We start from the raw sequence: 21,190 nt of genomic DNA, 5'->3' as shown, positions 1-21,190 counted from the left end.
AAAAGTCTTGGGCCCCAGACACTTATTGTGTTGTCTCTCATTGTACTCGTGGCAACCCTGCTTTTCATCGGGGAAATGTTGCATCTCCTGCAGAGTCTTTTGCTTTCATGGGTAGTGATTTTCGTGTGCAGGTTTGGTACCAATCCCTCCAGGACCTTCCAAGTGTATATTATCATGTATCTCTCTCACCTGCATTCCAGGGGAATACAGATCAAGGACCTCCAACCATTCCCAGTACTTTAAGTGCCTTATTGTACTTATGTGTGCCGTGAAAGTTCTTTGCACACTCTCCAGCTCTGCAATGTCGCCAGCCTTGAAGGGGGCTGTTAGTGTACAGCAGTATTCCAGCCTACAGAGCACAAGCAATTTGAAGAGAATCATCATGGGCTTAGCATCTCTAGTTTTCAAGATTCTCATTATTCATCCTATCATTTTCCTAGCAGATGACGTAGATACATTGCTGTGGTCTTTGAAGGCGAGATCCTCTGACATTATCATTCCCAGGTCCTTCACATTAATTTTCTGTTCTATTGTATGGTTAGAATTTGTCGTATACCCTGATACAGTTTTAATTTCCATGTTTCCCATATCTGAATAGTTAAATTTCTCCTCGTTGAACTTCATATTGTTTTGAGTGGCCCAACAGTAACAAACAGTAACCAACAGTAGCCAACAGTAACAAAACCTACAAGAGTTACAGAGACTAGTGTTTCCCTACTAGACCACATCTGGACCAACACCATATCCCCTTTAAAATCAGGCATAATCACAGATAATACCACAGACCACTACCCTACCTTCCTCGTAACTAATTTAGGCAAATTACCCCAAGACACTACTAAAGTCACTTTCAGACTTCACAGTGAGGCAGCCATTAATAACTTCACAACAGCAGTGATAAACATTGACTGGCACACTGAGCTAGAAATCTACACAGATACTGATGAATGTATTAATAATTTTCTAAAAAAAGACCCAATACCTCTATAACAAGCACTGCCCTAAAAAACTAAACAGATGACAGCTAAGAGACTGAACAGTCCCTGGCTAACACCCAGCATCCTCAAATCCATAAATACAAATCACCTATACGAAAAACAGTACAGAATGGGTCACATAACCAGAGACCAAACAAAATGTTACTCGTCAATCCTAATCAGCCTGATAAGAAAGGCTAAAAAATTGTATTATGAGAACACATTATCCAACTTAAAAGGTGGTATAAAAAAGACCTGGAAAACTCTATCAGAAATTCTAGGAACAAAAAAAAAAAAAAAAGATATCACAAAATAGCGAAATTGAACTAACAAAACCAGATGAACCCCAACTCTCACCAACTGAAACAGCAAACAGACTCAATGATTTCTTCTCCACTATAGGAAAAAACCTTGCCAACAAAATCCCAAGCTCAGATACCCCACCCAATGACTACCTCACTGGCAACTACCCGAAAACACTGTTCCTAGCTCCGACTAACCCAACAGAAGTCTCCCTTATTATCAACACACTAAAAAACAAGACAGGAGATTTAAATACCGTACCACCCTTTATATACAATAAAGCATTACAAGAGCTGTCACCAATCATTGCAACACTCTTTAACAAATCCATCGAATCCTCTACCTTCCCTACACTTCTCAAAATAGCGAGGTTCACCCCCATCCATATAGAGGAGACTAAACAGACTTGAATAACTATAGGCCAATATCCAACTTACACCCTCTCTCTAAAATCTTTGAAAAATTAATTCATAAGCGAATCTATTCCTACCTCATCTCCCACAGCATACTCAACCCCTGTCAGTTTGGGTTCAGGCCTAATAAAAATATGAATGATGCTATTATACACATGCTAGAACAAATATACACTGCAATAGAGAAAAAAGAAATCCTACCGGGGATCTTCATTGATTTACATAAAGCTTTTGATACAGCTGACCATGACTTGCTCCACATAAAATTGTCGCACTATGGTATAAGAGGGCACTCCCTCAACTGCCTAAAGTCATACCTCAGCAACAGAAGTCAATATGTGTACACAAATGGGGCAAACTCTTCCGCACAGCCAATAACAGTTGGTGTCCCACAGGGAAGTGTCCTTGGCCCTCTTCTCTTTCTCATTTACATAAATGACCTACCAAATGCCTCGGAACTACTCAAACCCACACTACTTGCAGATGACACTACATACGTCTTCTCTCACCTGAGCCCAGTCACGCTAGCCAATACTGTGAATACCGAATTACAGAAAATATCTACCTGGATGAGGACTGAAAAACTTACTCTTCATAGATCTAAACTTACTCCCTGTTCAGAACATCCACACTTACTACTGTGCAATCTACATATACAGGACCTTAAATTCCAGTATTAACCTTGACCTAAAATGCTTTCTTGATAGTTGTGACAGGACCCACAGGCATAACACTAGACACAAACATCTCTACGACATTCCCCGTGTCCGACTAAACCTTTACAAAAATTCAATGTGAGTCAAAGGCCCTAAAATCTGGAACACCCTACCTGAAAACTCTAAAACTGCAGACACATTCATCACCTTCAAAACTACTGTTAGAAAACATCTTTTCTCCCTGATACACCCCATCAACTAACTACATAAAAACCACCTGGTGGTTCACACTTACACTCACTCACCCATTCGACTATAAGCACAGAAATATGTATCTTAATTATAAAATAATGAATCCTAACTAGTCACAAGCTTGCCTGTGATACTCCAATATAGAAACTAAGTATTGTGCCAAAACAAAAGCATTCACATTGCTAAACTCACAAACTAGTTTTTAGTCACTTAGTATTTAGTCAACTTACTCCACAATTTGTAATAATTTAGGGTTAAGAATTCATCTAAGTTTGCCCAAAATGCTTAGCCTTGCTAGGTGTTCTAGTGGCCCCCTCTGTAATTAGTATTTCATTACACGTAAACCACACAATAACCAAAATCCGTAAACCCTGCATTGAAATCCTTATAGAGAAGAAACTTGATTTGATTTGATTTGATTTGATTTGACAAAACCTACTTCATTCAGTTTGGTAACAGAACTACAGATGTCCCTCTTAACATAATGATAAATGGATCACCTATCACAAAGCTCACAGAGGGAAAATTCTTAGGAATCTACCTTGATAATACTCAAATTTCAAACACATATACAACAAATTTCCAAGAAAATTTCCAAGACCGTAGGCATACTATTGAAGATACGGTACTATGTTCCACAGCCAGCCCTCCTGGCCCTATATCACTCACTTATTTACCCCTATCTCACCTATGGAATTTGTGCATGGGGCTCAACAACAATAAACCATCTCAGACCACTAATTACCCAACAAAAGGCTGCAGTCAGAATGATAACAAATTCCCACTACAGGCAGCACACTCCACCAATATTCAAAACTCTTAACCTACTCACCATACAAAACATCCATACTTATTACTGTACCTACTACATACATAGAACACTTAACTCGGATATAAACCCTCCCCTCAAACGTCTCCTTACCAACCTCAACAGAACACATGACCATAACACAAGGCACAGATCACTCTTTGATGTTCCATCTCACACTATGCAAAAACTCAATGCACATAAAAGGCCCAAAAATCTGGAATTCATTACCTGTGAATATAAAAGAAATCTGTCTGTTTATAAATTCAAGTCTCTTCTTAAAAATCACTTACTCACCCTCAACTAAATAAATACTGAATAATTGTATCTCATAAATGTTTAACCTGTGACCCAATCAAACTTCGTTACTTTTAATTACATTACCTAACATAATACTCCATTCTACTGAATGCACAGCAACACAGTAAATGACCATATGACTTGTTGTTGAAATACTCATTTATGCTTAACTGTTATCTGTTTACAATAATGTTTTACCACTGAATATATCTTAAGTTAATTTTAAGCCTGCCCATAATGCTCTGCATGCAAGGGGCTTTGGCCTGTTACACTTAACTACTGTATTTCTTTGTACTTCTTTGTATCATGTTCAAATAAATAAATAAGTAAATAAATAAAATAAATTTGGTTGATGTCCACGGTGTCTTCGATGGAAGTCACTGTCATGGTAATTCGGGTGTCATCCGCAAAAGAAGACACTGAGCTATGGCTAACATCTCTCTGTCAGAAATGAGGATGAGGAATAGAATGGGAGCGAGTACTGTGCCTTGTGGAACAGAGCTTTTTACAGTGGCTGCCTCAGACCATCTACCAAGTTTTCCTGTTATTCCTTTATCATGCATTTTGTGTGCTATTACACCATGGTCACACTTGTCGATAGCTTTTGCAAAGTCTGTGTATACATCTGTATTTTGTTTATCCTCTAAAGCATCCAGGACCTTGTCAAAGTGGTCCAGTAGCTGGGACAGGCAGGAGTGACCTGCTCTAAACCTGTGTTGCCCTGGGTTGTGTAACTGATGGGTATCTAGGTGGTTGGCAATGTTGCTTCTTAGAACCCTCTTAACGATTTTTATGATATGGGATGTTGGTGGTATTGGTCTGTAGTTCTTAGCAATTGCTTTACTGTCACCTTTGTGGAGCGGGGCTATGTCTGTTGCTTTTAGTGTGTGTGGGATGGCCCCGTGTCCATGCTCCCTCTCCATAAAATTCTTAAGGCACATGATAGGGGCTTCTTGCAATTCTTGATGACAGGTTCCATGAGTTTGGGCCTGGGGCAGAGTGCATGGGCATGTCATGTATTGTCTCTTCTTGTGGAGTTAGGATAATATCCGATTTTTTTGAGATGACCAAATTTTGAATTTCGTTCATAAAGAATTCATTTGGATTGTTGACCCTTAGTCTGGGTAGTGGCTTGCTGAACACTGAGTCATACTGGGACTTTAGTATCTCACTCATTTCTTGGCTGTCATCTGTGTATGTCCCATCCTGCCTAAGCAGGGGCCCAATACTGGATGTTGTTTTTCTCTTAGATATGGCATAAGATAAGAAGTATTTATTTTCTTTTTAATTTCATTTATAGCTTTTAGTCTTCCTGTGATTCTTGTCTCCTGTAAGATTCCTCAGCTTAAGTTCGATATTTGCAATTTCAGCGACCAGTGCCTCCCTTCATATTTCAAGTATATTGGCTCCACTCAGCAGCTTTGTGACTCTTTGCCTTCGTCTGTATAGGGAACATCTCTCTCTTTCTAGTTTGCATCTTCTCTTTTTTTTTCTTAATGGAATGTGTCTTGAGCAGATCTCAAGAACCACAGAATTAATTTTTTCAAGGCAAATGTTCAGATCTGTGTTGTTTAGGATATCTTCTCAGCTTGTTTCATTTAGGGCATGGTTTACTTGATCCCATTGTATGTTTTTTTACTGAAAATGAATTTTGTGAAGAGACCTTCATGACTGATCACATTTTGCTGCTCAGGAGCCCTGTACATACATGTCTGTACCTCTATTATGTTGTGATCTGAGTGTATTGTCTTTGATACGGTTATATTACATATCAGATGGTCGATGTTAGTGAAGATGAGGTCCAGCGTATTTTCTAGTCTTGTAGGCTCTACTATTTGCTGGTTTAAAATGAACTTGGTGCAGAGATTTAATAGCTCATGTGTTTGTGAATTTTCATCTGAGCTGCCTCCTGGGGTGATCTCTGCTAAAACACTGTTTGCTATATTGCATCTGGAGGCTTGTATACCACCACAATGACAAGGTTTTGGTTTTCAATCTTTACCGCGAAAACTTCAACTACATCATTTGAGGTGTTTTGTAGTTCTGTGGAAATGAGCGACTCTGTGGCGTACAGGCCAACCTCCCCTTGCTGCCTGTTTAGTCTGTCTCACTGGAATAAGTTATAAACTGGGATCCATATTTCATTGTCATAATGATCCTTTATGCGGGTCTCTGTGAATGCTGCAAACATTGCATTTGACTCCGTGAGCAGTCCCTTGATGTAAGGAATTTTTTTTTTTTTTTTGATGGTTTTAGACCCTGTATGTTTGCAAAGATAAATGTCATTATATTGGTGAAATTTAGGGGGGTTTTATTTGCTGGCTCTAATATCTGTTGTTCTGGAGTGGAGGTCAATGACTGTGCCTCTGCTCCAGAAGTGTTTTCAGTTGGTGTAGGATTATTGCCATTTCTTGCCAGTCTTTTTTCCCTCCTGGCCCTAAAAAAACCTCTGTCCTTGGAGAGGTTGTGGCTTCTCTCTTTTGTTTCCCATAGTCTGGCTGGTCCATGTCTTCTAGTCCCCTTTAGGTGATGTGCCTGGCAGTATGCATTGTAGCATTTTCTTTCATGGATTGATGAGTAACACATTTCTGGGTGAAATAAGTTACAGGAGGGGAAGTTGCACTCTCCTGTTGTCATGTGGGTGCGGCATTTTTTGGGATGGTCAAAAGTGCATGTCCCACCTGCTTTACCTGATATACCGTGCCTGCAGATATCCAAGGCATAGTATGTACATAAATTGTAATTCTGTTTACTAGGATTTATTGTAGCTGCATTCACTGCTGGTGAATTTATTTTTCCTGTTTCCTCCCTATCTTTCAACCCTGTAAGGACATCAGTGCTTCCACAAGGTTTTGCTGGTAGTGTGTTGACACTACCATCATCAACTTTTGATCCATGCTCAGAAGTATCTCTATTTTGAACCTCTGTGGACTGAATAACATTGTCTTCACTGTCCTCCAGGACAATACTAGTACCCTCATGAGCATTGTCTTCTAGGACATCACTAGAACCCTCTGGAGCACTTTCCTCCAAGACTACAATAGCACCCTCAGGAGCACTGTCTAAGACAGCCCCGTCCCTACCATCCATCGTATTTTCCCAGCTGTCATACCATGCTGACATGTCTTTCAAAAAGGATCTTTTATTGGTGTTGTCTTTTAATATATATGTAATTTTCTCATACAGCTGTATCTCGTTTGGGCAGACCCAAAAACATCTCTCTGAGTTTATGTCAAGTGTGGTCACTGGTTTAAAATCCCTGCATATACCATGGGACCACTAACCACAGAGATTGCAAGCCATCCAGGCCTGTTTTTGTCCCCTTACCCTTTCTGCACACTACACAGATATTCATGGTGGTGGTCATCTTACAACACCTGACAACTTTCCTAGCTAACAAGTCTAAAATTCCTCAAGGTATTTAATTTTTTTTTAACAGTTCTTCTGATTTGGCTTTATTTCCAAGGAAACCATTGAAATCCGCCCAAATTCGGACAAATCCGGTTAGTGGATCACTGTATATTTTTTACTAATAATCACCTTAGGAGACAATCTATCTGTATTGTATCTATTTGTTGTAGATAGTTTGGGTGTTTGAGGAGGGCTTGTAAAGCCCCATCAGGTAATGAATCCAGTCAGAGGGTATATAGTAATGTATCTTGGAAAGGATGCCTACTGATTTGGAAATTTTCTTGGATATATGCTGGATGTGAGAATAAATTTAAGATTACAGTGAATCAACAGACTTGCCTTAGCTGCTAGTTGATTACAGTGTACTAGCATACATTAAGTGTACATACTTGTATATATTTGGCAAATTATATGTGGTGAAGGAACTGTAAGTCATATACCATTGCTGAGCTTATTTGCTTCACTCTGAAACCCATTATGACCACGTCACAGGTAATACTATACCAGTGTTCATAATAACTTATGTGACAAAACAGGGCCTGCCAGCAATGACAGGTCATACAAGATTAGGAGTGTTTTTATGTACTGAAACAGAAGATCAGTATGTATTTTCATCCATTCAAGAATCTTGTTATTGATGAACCTTTGATTTTGTTCGAAGGCAGACTGTCATTCAAGCACCACATACCGAGCAAGAAGAAACACTACGGTATCAAATTGTTTGTGCTTTGTGATTGTGACGGTAGTCTTGTATTGGATATAATTGTCTATATGGGAAGTAAAACATTGAAAGATACAAATAAGTTATTGGGTATCTTGGGTAATGTGGTGAGAATAATGATGGAACCATATCTTGGTAAGGGGCATATATTATATAATGATAATTGGTACACAAGCCCATTATTCAGTGATTTTTTGCATTTGAACATGACAGACATGTACAGTATAGTGCATTCAAATCGTAAACATATGTCACGGTTAAACACAGGCACTCATAGTGGTGAAGTGCAGGTGTTTGCTGCCAATGATGTTATGGCATTACGGTGGCATGACATAAGAAATGTCACATTAATGAAATTTATTCACCGTAACGAAACGGAAGACAGTGACAAGGTGGATAATGATCCATAAACCAATTCTAAAACCTTTGAATGTGCTTGACTATGCACTCAATAAGGGTTTAGTGGCCAAATGTGACGTGTCGAATGGGTTTGCTGATTGTGTTTGCAAGAGTTATAAGTGGAACATGACATTACTTCAATCATTTGTGGATATAATATGTGCCATATGAAGAACAGCAACAGACTACTGTATGGTGAATTTTGTTTGTCTGTCACCAGAAAACTAATATTCAAGTAACAGGTAACAACACCTGCAATACAAACCCCCCCACAAACTGATCACCAAAGCACCAACACTCCCACAAGCACCAACACACCACTACAAGCAGCAACACACCACTACAAGCAACACACCAGTAAAAGCAACAACACATCAGTAAATGCAACTCACCAATACAAGCAACAACACACCACAACAAGCAACAACATACCACTAAAGCATCAACACACCACTACAGACAACAACACATCACTACAAGCAACAACACACCACTACAAGCAACAACACACCACAACAAGCAACAACACATCACTACAAGCAACAACACACCACTACAAGCAATAACACACCAAAACAAGCAACAACACACCACAACAAACAACAACACATCACAACAAGCAACAACACACCACAACAAGCAACAACACATCACTACAAGCAACAACACACCACTAGAAGCAACAACTCACCAATACAAGCAATAACAAACCACTAACAACAACATTCCACTACAAGCAACAACACACAAGTAAAAGCAAAACACACCACTACAAGTATCAACACACCACTACAAGCAACACACCAGTAAAAGCAACAACACACCAGTAAAAGCAACAACACACCAGTACAAGCAACAATACACCACTACAAACAACAACACACCACTAAAAGAAACAACACACCACTACAAGCAACAACACACCACTACAAGCAACACACCACTAAAAGCAACAACACACCACTACAAGCAACACACAACAAGCAACAACATACCACTACAAGCAACAATACATCACTACAAACAACAAAACACTACTACAAGCAACAACAGAGAACAAGCAACAACACATCACTACAAGCACCAACACACTCCAACAAGCACCAACACACTGCTACAAGCAACAACACACCACTACAAGCAACACACCAGTAAAAGCAACAACACACCAGTACAAGCAACAACTCACTAATACAAGCAACAACACATCACAACAAGCAACAACACATCACAACAAGCAACAACACATCACTACAAGCAACAACTCACCAATACAAGCAATAACACACCACTAGCAAAACACTCCACTACAAGGAAAAAAACACCACTACAAGCAACAACACACCATTACAAGCAACAGCTCACCAATACAAGCAAAACACACAACTACAAGCAACATCATATCACTATAAACAACAACACACCACTATAAGCAACATTATGGAAAATTTTCTAGGGTGATTACCTTTATGTACCTCAACATTATATACATACAAGTAATCTCATTGGGAGACAACACTATATTGTTTACCGTAGTCACCCCGTGTGGACATGTGAGAAAACTTCACAACCCCTGGTCACTGCAGGTGGGCCTTCGACCTCACAATCTTATCCATATCTATCCGAGACCAGTATATATTGGATAGCACCCACAAGTATGGCGCTACTAATTAATTGTGGACTGTATAGATTATATTAGTGTAACTGGATGAAGGGGGGGGGGGTAGGTTACACATGGATATATCCATCAAGGAAAAACACTTGTATATAATCCCACCACTTACCGATATTCTCTGGTGGTCACTTGATGTAGCTGGATCACTCATAACCTATCCAATTACAACATACCTAACCGGCCAGTATCAGTCAGCTATAACTAGAAGGGTTACTTAACTGTGGGTGATTGATGCTCCTTATTTCCTCCATTCACCATCTCATTTCGATGTCCTGCTACACCCATACCGTTCTTATTCCAACAGGACGAGGTATCCATTGGTTTGTCCCGGTTTAGAAGTCGTGACTCCATAAAAACTTCACTATCCTCGGGACGGGAACAATGAGGTCTAACGTGTTCACTCGGAGCAAGGCGACGTATTTCACTTCACTCATCCTCTTAACTTAGTGTTATTATCATTGATTACATTACGATTTACAAGACGATTTAATGTCTCATAGTTATTATACACATTAGAGGCCACCCCATTAAGATCTGAGACTGATGAGTGATGATTAAACCACGGGTATGTCCCCTGGACACACACCATGGCCGTGCACCAGTCCCCCCCCCGTCCCCCCATTATTCACTAATTTTACCACTTTATTACGGTGGTCCCCGTAAGTCACGTTCCCTCACTCTTCACCAGGAACAGTTACGACACTTCCTATTATGAAGTGAGGCCTATATTAATCCTTAGGCCGCTGTGAACGCCAATTTCCTGATCCCATGTTTTCACAGCCTCCTCACTACAATCAAAAACACTCCCGCCTCACCCATGCCGAGTCGACCTGTCCCCCCGCTCATCCGCGCAGGCGCAAAGGGAACTCTTGGTTCTATCCTATTTTCAAATACATTTTTTGACCCATATCGACACATTAAACACCTATTAGGCACTATAACTTCAGAAAATTAAAATATTTTCCACACTATGGCCGGGCGGAGGTCGTTGTTAGACGACTTAAATAATGTGCGGCACAATTTTCCCATCTTCACTGGCCACCTGGCTTGGGAACTCCAACATTGGTATTTACATAATCACCCATTAATTCTTTCCACCTGTTAACTCCTCAGGTAGGGCTCCATCCAAAGCACACTCAAGCTTCCATGCTTCTGGTATTAACAATTTCCCTCTTATTGTAAGGTGCGACACTGTGGGTTAATTTATTGGGCATACTGGAATTATGAGATGTTAACAATAACAAGTCTCTCTCAGTGTCCCAAGTCAGCCCCAGCACCTTACTGCATATAGGCACTTCAACTCCAGGGCTATCCACATTTATTGATCCCTCAAAATGGACTAATTACTGTTCCATTCCCTCAGGGGCATCCTTGCACCTTGCATTATTTCATTAACCCCTTCACATATCCTCATTAGTTCCTCTTCAGTTGACGTCACACCCGGAAATTGTCCACATAAGATTATTTACCCAATTACTACGCTCAGTGGACCACCTGTGCACTTAAGGTGTGGATTTATCATCGCCTGAAGTAAGAACAATTTATTATTTAACTGTTTATTAATTATATCATTATAAGCAGTCAGCAATTTTGGTGTCTTGCTCAGTTCGCAGAGCTGAGCCCTTTAACTGTCAATACGCCATCCTATAATTAGTAGATAATTCTGGACAGTTTAGCTTCCACGGACGCACCCAGTAATGTCCAGATTCAAATTTAACATCCTTCAGGTATTGTTCCTGAGTAAAGGAATCATTTGGACTTTCCTCATTTATATTAATCCCTATGCTGTCCAGCTCCCATAAATTAGACTGGTTCAACATCATTCTCGATAGAAGAATACTTATACTGGGTTGACCTTTTCTGAGTAAGACACCGTGACTGTATTCACTACTTCCTCTAGTCATTATTACTAGGCAGTAGTCTGCCATATATTACATGGCCCGTACCAGTGTTGAGGAGAGTGACGCCGCATCTTTTGGATTTATGCCCTTTATCCTGAATTATTACATCCAACACCGGCAAGGCTACCTCAGCTACGCCATCATTATTGCCATTAGCTGCAACCTTTACATCAGTCACTGTAGTGTCAGGGTTATTAACATTATCATTATTGTCACCATTATTATAAGAATTACATACAACCCTGCACATAACTGTATGGTGCCTTCCCTTGGTGCATTGATAGCAACTGTTCAATTTGGTATGACAATCCTTTACATTATGATTGTCTAGACATCTGATAAATCTGTCAAGTTCTTTCATTCTTTCCACTTTAATATCCCATGAATTATAGGCATTACAATTTTTAGTGAAATGAGTACCCTTGCAGAAGAGACAGTCTCTCTTTTCCTTGCCTGACCTCTTATTAACTGGGTTACCCTTACTGAGGTACTTATTCCTCTTACCTTGATGTGAGGAACCACTATTACTGATTCCTGTCACTTGATATATGCCTATTTAACTCTTAATTATGATTATTACCATTGGGATTATTTTTCCCTTTTGAGACTTGACAGATACTTCAGTCATTATGTGTTATATCCTTAGAACTGTTTGGCTGACTGGTCTGCATTTGAACAATTAATTCTTGCCGACCTAGTCTGATTTCCTCCAGACCGTAGTCTGGAGGTTATGGCAAACACACCCTTTGCATTAATAGGTTGGTCAACTGCCTGGCTTACACCCTTTAATTTATTCAAAGCCTTACTTTTACAAGACAGATTTCTTCCAATTCGTAACGTTGATTAATTAAAACATTCATTTCTATTCCATCTGCACAATTCTATAGCAGATTTCTTTTCACAGTCTTTAAACCACAATTTGCACCACTCAAATCTACTCTCCAAAGCATCTAAATATAACTTTAATTCATTAGGGTTCACGGTTCTTTGATTCATTAAATCCAAGCACTTGTATGCCTTTGTCATATGGTCTTTAATAGCCTGTAATGATGCTTTTATTACTCTAAAATTCACGGACTTGTCAGCCACATTAACTCCATCAGATCCAGTCATGGTTAGAGAATTATTAATCACTGATACTACAACTTAAGTAGGCGCCTTATGAGAGTAATTCTTGCACTTTACTCTTGTATAAATCCTAGCCGCACATGTGCTAGCAATTAATTGGGCTAATTATCATCCACCACACGATCAATTAAATTTGTGTACCCTATACCCACTTCCTTCAATCAGTCACTTAATTATTAAGTAATTAATTCAACTAATTTTTTCACTGATTGCATCTGGTTCAGGAAGGACCAGCGGGCAGATATGGAAAATTTTCTAGGGTGATTACCTTTATGTACCTCAACATTATATACATACAAGTAATCTCATTGGGAGACAACACTACAGTGGACCCCCGCATAGCGACCTTAATCCGTGCAAGAGGGCTGGCTGTTATGCGAAATGTTCGGTATGCGAATGAATTTTCCCCATAAGAAATAATGGAAATCAAATTAATCCGTGCAAGACACCCAAAAGTTTGAAAAAAAAATTTTTACCACATGAAATATACATTTTCCTACACACAAAGAGAAGGATACATGCACAATAGTAGAGTAGTACATGCACAATATATATTGTGCATGTACTACTCTACTAAATGAAGAATAAATGACACCTTTATTGAAGATGCAGCAATGACTGATGAGACACTGTGTCCTGGGAGTGCCTTTTCCTCCTGAGTACTGTAGGTCCTGTTTGGTATTTTCTTCCAGAACAGGCCTTATCACACTGTGTATGTCACTACGATTCTTAAATCTCTCAAACCAACCTTTGCTGGCTCTAAATTCACCAATATGAGCACTAGTTCCAGGCATTTTCCCTGTTCACCTGGGTGTTAGTCGACTGGTGTGGGTTGCATCCTGGGAGACAAGATTAAGCACCCCAATGGAAATAAGTTAGACAGTCTTCGATGACACTGACTTTTTTGGGCTATCCTGGGTGGCAAATCCTCTGAGGTTAATTGTTTCTTGGTATTCTCAATAAGCCACACCAACAACGGTGCTACAGCAGCAGCAGCAGCAGCTGACGGTGGTACAGCAGCAACAGACGATGCTACAGCAGCAGCAGACGATGCTACAGCAGCAGCAGACGATGCTACAGCAGCAACTGACGATGTTACAGCAGCAGCAGACGATGCTACAGCAGCAGCAGACGATGCTACAGCAGCAACTGACGATGTTACAGCAGCAGCAGACGATGCTACAGCAGCAGCAGCAGCAGACGATGCTACAGCAGCAGCAGCAGCTGACGGTGGTACAGCAGCAACAGACGATGCTACAGCAGCAACAGACGATGCTACAGCAGCAGCAGACGATGCTACAGCAGCAACTGACGATGTTACAGCAGCAGCAGACGATGCTACAGCAGCAGCAGCAGCAGACGATGCTACAGCAGCAGCAGCAGCTGACGGTGGTACAGCAGCAACAGACGATGCTACAGCAGCAGCAGACGATGCTACAGCAGCAGCAGATGATGCTACAGCAGCAGCAGACGATGCTACAGCAGCAGCAGACGATGCTACAGCAGCAGCAGACGGTACTACAGCAGCAGGAGCAGCTGACGGTGGTACAGCAGCAGCAGCTGACAGTGCAGCAGCAGCTGACAGTGCAGCAGCAGCTGACGGTGATACAGCAGCAGCAGCAGCTGTACCACCAATAGTAGCAATGGTTGATTGGGGTTTATTATACAACCTGGCCAGCTCGGAGACACGCACTCCACTTTCATACTTATCAATGATCTTTTTCTTCATCTCCATAGTAATTCTCACCCTTATTGCTGTAGGGTTGGCACTAGAAGCTTTCTTGGGGCCCATGGTCACTTATTTTCCAGAAAAAAATCACCAAAAACACTGTAATAATACGAAATGTTCCGATTGTATGCTTGGATGTTACCGCGGAGGCTGGCTGGTAAACAATGCCACCGGCGGAACATGTGAGCGTGGCTCAGGCCGCACATTGGACGCGTCTCGGACGAAGGGCGCTGAGCGGGTTTTTGGGTAGTATGCGAGGCAAAATTTTAGCGATCAAAGCGTCCGGTATGCGGATTGTCCGTTATGCAAGGCGTCCGGTATGCGGGGGTCCACTGTATATTGTTTACCATAGTCACCCCGTGTGGACATGTGAGAAAACTTCGCCACCCCTGGTCACTGCAGGTGGGCCTTCGACCTCACAATCTTATCCATATCTATCCGAGACCAGTATAGATTGGATAACACCCACAAGTAAGGCACTACTAATTAATTGTGGGCAGTATAGATTATATTAGTGTAACTGGATGAAGGGGGGGTAGGTTACACATGGATATATCCATCAAGGAAAAACACTTGTATATAATCCCACCACTTACCGATATTCTCTGGTGGTCACTTGATGTAGCTGGATCACTCATGACCTATCCAATTACAACATACCTAACCGGCCAGTATCAGTCTGCTATAACTAGAAGGGTTACTTAACTGTGGGTGATTGATGCTCCTTATTTCCTCCATTCACCATCTCATTTCGATGTCCTGCTACACCGACACTGTTCTTATTCCAACAGGACGAGGTATCCGTTGGTTTGTCCCGGTTTAGAAGTCGTGACTCAATTAAAACTTCACTATCATAGGGACGGGAACAACGAGGTCTAACGTGTTCACTCGGAGCAAGGCGGCATATTTCACTTCACGCATCCTCTTAACTTAGTGTTAATATCATTGATTACATTACGATTCACAAGACGATTTAATGTCTCATAATTATTATACACATTAGAGGCCACCCCATTAAGATCTGAGACCGATGAGTGATGATTAAACCATGGGTATGTCCCCTGGACACACACCATGGCCGCGCACCAGTCACCCCGGTCCCCCCATTATTCACTAATTTTACCACTTTATTACGGTGGTCCCATAAATCACGTTCCCTCACTCTTCATCAGGAACAGTTACGACACTTCCTATTATGAAGTGAGGCCTATATTAATCCTTAGGCCGCCGTGAACGAGAATTTCCTGGTCCCATGTTTTCACAGCCTCCTCACTACATTCAAAAACACTCCCGCCTCCCCCATGCCCTGAGTCGACCTGTTCCCCCACACATCCGCGCATGCGCAAAGGGAACTCTTGGTTCTATCCTATTTTCAAATAAATTTCTTGACCCATATCGACACATTAAACACCTATTAGGCACTATAGCTTCGGAAAATTAAAATATTTTCCACAAACATCATATCACTACAAACAACAGCACACCACTACAAGCAACACACCACTACAAGCAACAACACACCACAACAAGCAACAACATATCTCTACAAGCAACAACACACCACAACAAGCAACAACATGCCACAACAAGCAACAACACACCACTACAAGCAACACACCACTAAAAGCAACAATGCACTACTACAAGCAACACATCACTACAAGCAACAACACACCACAACAAGCAACAACATATCACTACAAGCAACAACACACCACAACAAGCAACAACACACCACTACAAGCAACAACATATAACTACAAGCAACAACACACCACAACAACCAACAACACACCACAATACATACCACTTCAAGCAACAACACACCACAACAAGCAACAACACACCACTACAAGCAACACCATATCACTACAAGCAACAACACACCACAACAAGCAACAACACACCACTACAAGCAACACACCACTAAAAGCAACAACATATCTCTACAAGCAACAACACACCACAACAAGCAACAACATGCCACAACAAGCAACAACACACCACTACAAGCAACACACCACTAAAAGCAACAACACACCACAACAAGCAACAACATATCTCTACAAGCAACAACACACCACAACAAGCAACAACATGCCACAACAAGCAACAACACACCACTACAAGCAACACACCACTAAAAGCAACAATGCACTACTACAAGCAACACATCACTACAAGCAACAACACACCACAACAAGCAACAACACACCACTACAAGCAACAACACACCACTACAAGCAACAACACACCACAACAACCAACAACACACCACAATACATACCACTTCAAGCAACAACACACCACAACAAGCAACAACACACCACTACAAGCAACAACATATCACTACAAGCAACAACACACCACAACAAGCAACAACACACCACTACAAGCAACAACATATCACTACAAGCAACAACACACCACAACAACCAACAACACACCACAATACATACCACTACAAGCAACAACACACCACAACAAACAAGAACACACAACTACAAGCAACAACACACCAATACAAGCAACAACACATCACTACAAGCATCAACATATCACAACAAGCAACAACACACCACAAAGCAGCAACTCACCAATACAAACAATAACACGCCACTACAAGCAACATCATATCACTACAAACAACACACTACTACAAGCAACACACCACTACAAGCAACAACACACCACTACAAGCAACAACACATCACTACAAGCAACAACACATCACTATAAGCAACAACACACCACTACACCACAACAAGCAACAACACACCACAACAAGCAACAACACACAACAACAAGCAACAACACATCACTACAAGCAACAACACACCACCACAAGCAACAACACACCACCACAAGCAACAACACACCCCAACAAGCAACAACACACCACAACAAGCAACAACACACCACAACAAGCAATGACACACCCCAACAAGCAACAACACACCACTACAAGCAACAACACACCACCACAAGCAACAACACACCACAACAAGCAACAACACACCACTACAAGCAACAACACACCACCACAAGCAACAACACACCACAACAAGCAACAACACACCACAACAAGCAACAACACACCCCAACAAGCAACAACACACCACTACAAGCAACAACACACCCCAACAAGCAACAACACACCACTACAAGCAACAACACACCCCAACAAGCAACAACACACCACTAAAAGCAACACACCACCACAAGCAACAACGCACCACAACAAGCAACAACACACCACTACAAGCAACAACACACCACTACAAGCAACAACACACCACCACAAGCAACAACACACCACAACAAGCAACAACACACCACAAGCAACGACACACCCCAACAAGCAACAACACACCACTACAAGCAACAACACACCACCACAAGCAACAACGCACCACAACAAGCAACAACACACCACTACAAGCAACAACACACCACCACAAGCAACAACACACCACAACAAGCAACAACACACCACAACAAGCAACAACACACCCCAACAAGCAACAACACACCACTACAAGCAACAACACACCACCACAAGCAACAACACACCCCAACAAGCAACAACACACCACCACAAGCAACAACACACCCCAACAAGCAACAACACACCCCAACAAGCAACAACACACCACAACAAGCAACAATGCACCACAACAAGCAACACCACAACAAGCAACAACACGACTACAAGCACCAACACAACACTACAAGCACCAACACAACACTACAAGCACCAACACATCACTACAAGCACCAACACAACACTACAAGCACCAACACAACACTACAAGCACCAACACAACACTACAAGCACCAACACAACACTACAAGCACCAACACAACACTACAAGCTCCAACACAACACTACAAGCTCCAACACAACACTACAAGCACCAACACAACACTACAAGCTCCAACACAACACTACAAGCACCAACACAACACTACAAGCTCCAACACAACACTACAAGCACCAACACAACACTACAAGCTCCAACACAACACTACAAGCACCAACACAACACTACAAGCTCCAACACAACACTACAAGCACCAACACAACACTACAAGCTCCAACACAACACTACAAGCACCAACACAACACTACAAGCTCCAACACAACACTACAAGCACCAACACAACACTACAAGCTCCAACACAACACTACAAGCACCAACACAACACTACAAGCTCCAACACAACACTACAAGCACCAACACAACACTACAAGCTCCAACACAGCACTACAAGCACCAACACAACACTACAAGCTCCAACACAACACTACAAGCACCAACGCAACACTACAAGCTCCAACACAACACTACAAGCACCAACACAACACTACAAGCTCCAACACAACACTACAAGCACCAACACAACACTACAAGCTCCAACATAACACTACAAGCACCAACACAACACTACAAGCTCCAACACAACACTACAAGCTCCAACACAACACTACAAGCTCCAACACAACACTACAAGCACCAACACAACACTACAAGCTCCAACACAACACTACAAGCACCAACACAACACTACAAGCACCAACACAACACTACAAGCACCAACACAACACTACAAGCACCAACACAACACTACAAGCTCCAACACAACACTACAAGCACCAACACAACACTACAAGCACCAACACAACACTACAAGCTCCAACACAACACTACAAGCACCAACACAACACTACAAGCTCCAACACAACACTACAAGCTCCAACACAACACTACAAGCACCAACACAACACTACAAGCACCAACACAACACTACAAGCTCCAACACAACGCTACAAGCACCAACACAACACTACAAGCTCCAACACAACACTACAAGCACAAACACAACACTACAAGCACCAGCACAACACTACAAGCTCCAACACAACACTACAAGCACCAACACAATACTACAAGCTCCAACACAACACTACAAGCACCAACACAACACTACAAACACCAACACAACACTACAAGCACCAACACAACACTACGAGCTCCAACACAACACTACAAGCACCAACACAACACTACAAGCACCAACACAACACTACAAGCTCCAACACAACACTACAAGCACCAACACAACACTACAAGCTCCAACACAACACTACAAGCACCAACACAACACTACAAGCTCCAACACAGCACTACAAGCACCAACACAACACTACAAGCTCCAACACAACACTACAAGCACCAACGCAACACTACAAGCTCCAACACAACACTACAAGCACCAACACAACACTACAAGCTCCAACACAACACTACAAGCACCAACACAACACTACAAGCTCCAACACAGCACTACAAGCACCAACACAACACTACAAGCTCCAACACAACACTACAAGCACCAACACAACACTACAAGCTCCAACACAACACTACAAGCACCAACACAACACTACAAGCACCAACACCACACTACAAGCTCCAACACAGCACTACAAGCACCAACACAACACTACAAGCACCAACACAACACTACAAGCACCAACACAACACTACAAGCTCCAACACAACACTACAAGCACCAACACAACACTACAAGCTCCAACACAACACTACAAGCACCAACACAACACTACAAGCACCAACACAACACTACAAGCTCCAACACAACACTACAAGCACCAACACAACACTACAAGCTCCAACACAACACTACAAGCACCAACACAACACTACAAGCTCCAACACAACACTACAAGCACTACAATAAAGTAGTAATGTAGTCGTAGTAGTGGAACATCTAGGCTGATCTACTCACACTATGTACAATGTTCCTAATACACACAATGTTCCTAATTTCAAATATTATTCCAAAACTTTGGTATCAAACTAGACTTTGATTATTTACGAGTCAACAGTTTAATACATACATCGTATTTGAGGTCAGGTAATGTCAGTAGAGGTCAATATAATAGTAGACTGACTGTGTTGACACTGGCGCTTTGTTTACTCTCTACAACCTCTCAAGGATCCTCTATATAATGTTTATACTTTCCCATATACAAACATATTTACATTTACTGGGATTTAAATTTTTGTCCTGACATTTTAATTTGTTTGGGTGGGTGTATGACTTAATTAAGGAAACTGTTCCAGTGTGCCATATATAAAACAAGGAACAAGTCACTTCGTCTAACATTTCTGGGGTTATCCTAAGTGAGTAAATTAGTAAGTGTATTCAGGTATACACAATTACATAAAATATAATACACAGCAGCACATGTGTATGAACCTAGGATAAACCAAAAAAGTCAGAGAAAGACTTGTTTCCATTTGGATCCTTATAATATATAATATATCTATATTTAATACAAGTACATATGCGAGGTATATATGGAAAATTTTATAGGGTGTTACCTGTATGTACCTCAACATTACATGCATACGAGTAATCTCATTGGGAGACAACAACCATATTGTTTACCACAGTCACCCCGTGTAGACTTGTGAGAAAACTTAAA

The 21,190-nt window shown here is 41.3% G+C and overlaps 1 protein-coding gene across 1 annotated transcript in view; it reads right to left on the bottom strand.

The window, feature by feature from the left end:
- The window catches only part of LOC128695219 (zinc finger protein 132), a 64,047-nt gene extending 43,353 nt beyond the window's left edge, over window positions 1-20,694 (bottom strand). The window contains exon 1 of the mRNA XM_053785736.2: window positions 20,600-20,694. The gene's annotated coding sequence lies outside the window, so the exon portion shown is untranslated. The remainder of the gene's footprint in view (window positions 1-20,599) is intronic.
- Window positions 20,695-21,190: the final 496 nt, after the last annotated feature.

This window comes from Cherax quadricarinatus, chromosome 35 (genome assembly GCF_038502225.1).
Source record: "Cherax quadricarinatus isolate ZL_2023a chromosome 35, ASM3850222v1, whole genome shotgun sequence".
NCBI classification, from domain to species: Eukaryota; Metazoa; Arthropoda; class Malacostraca; order Decapoda; family Parastacidae; genus Cherax; species Cherax quadricarinatus.
This window is presented reverse-complemented; position numbering and strand designations above follow the sequence as displayed.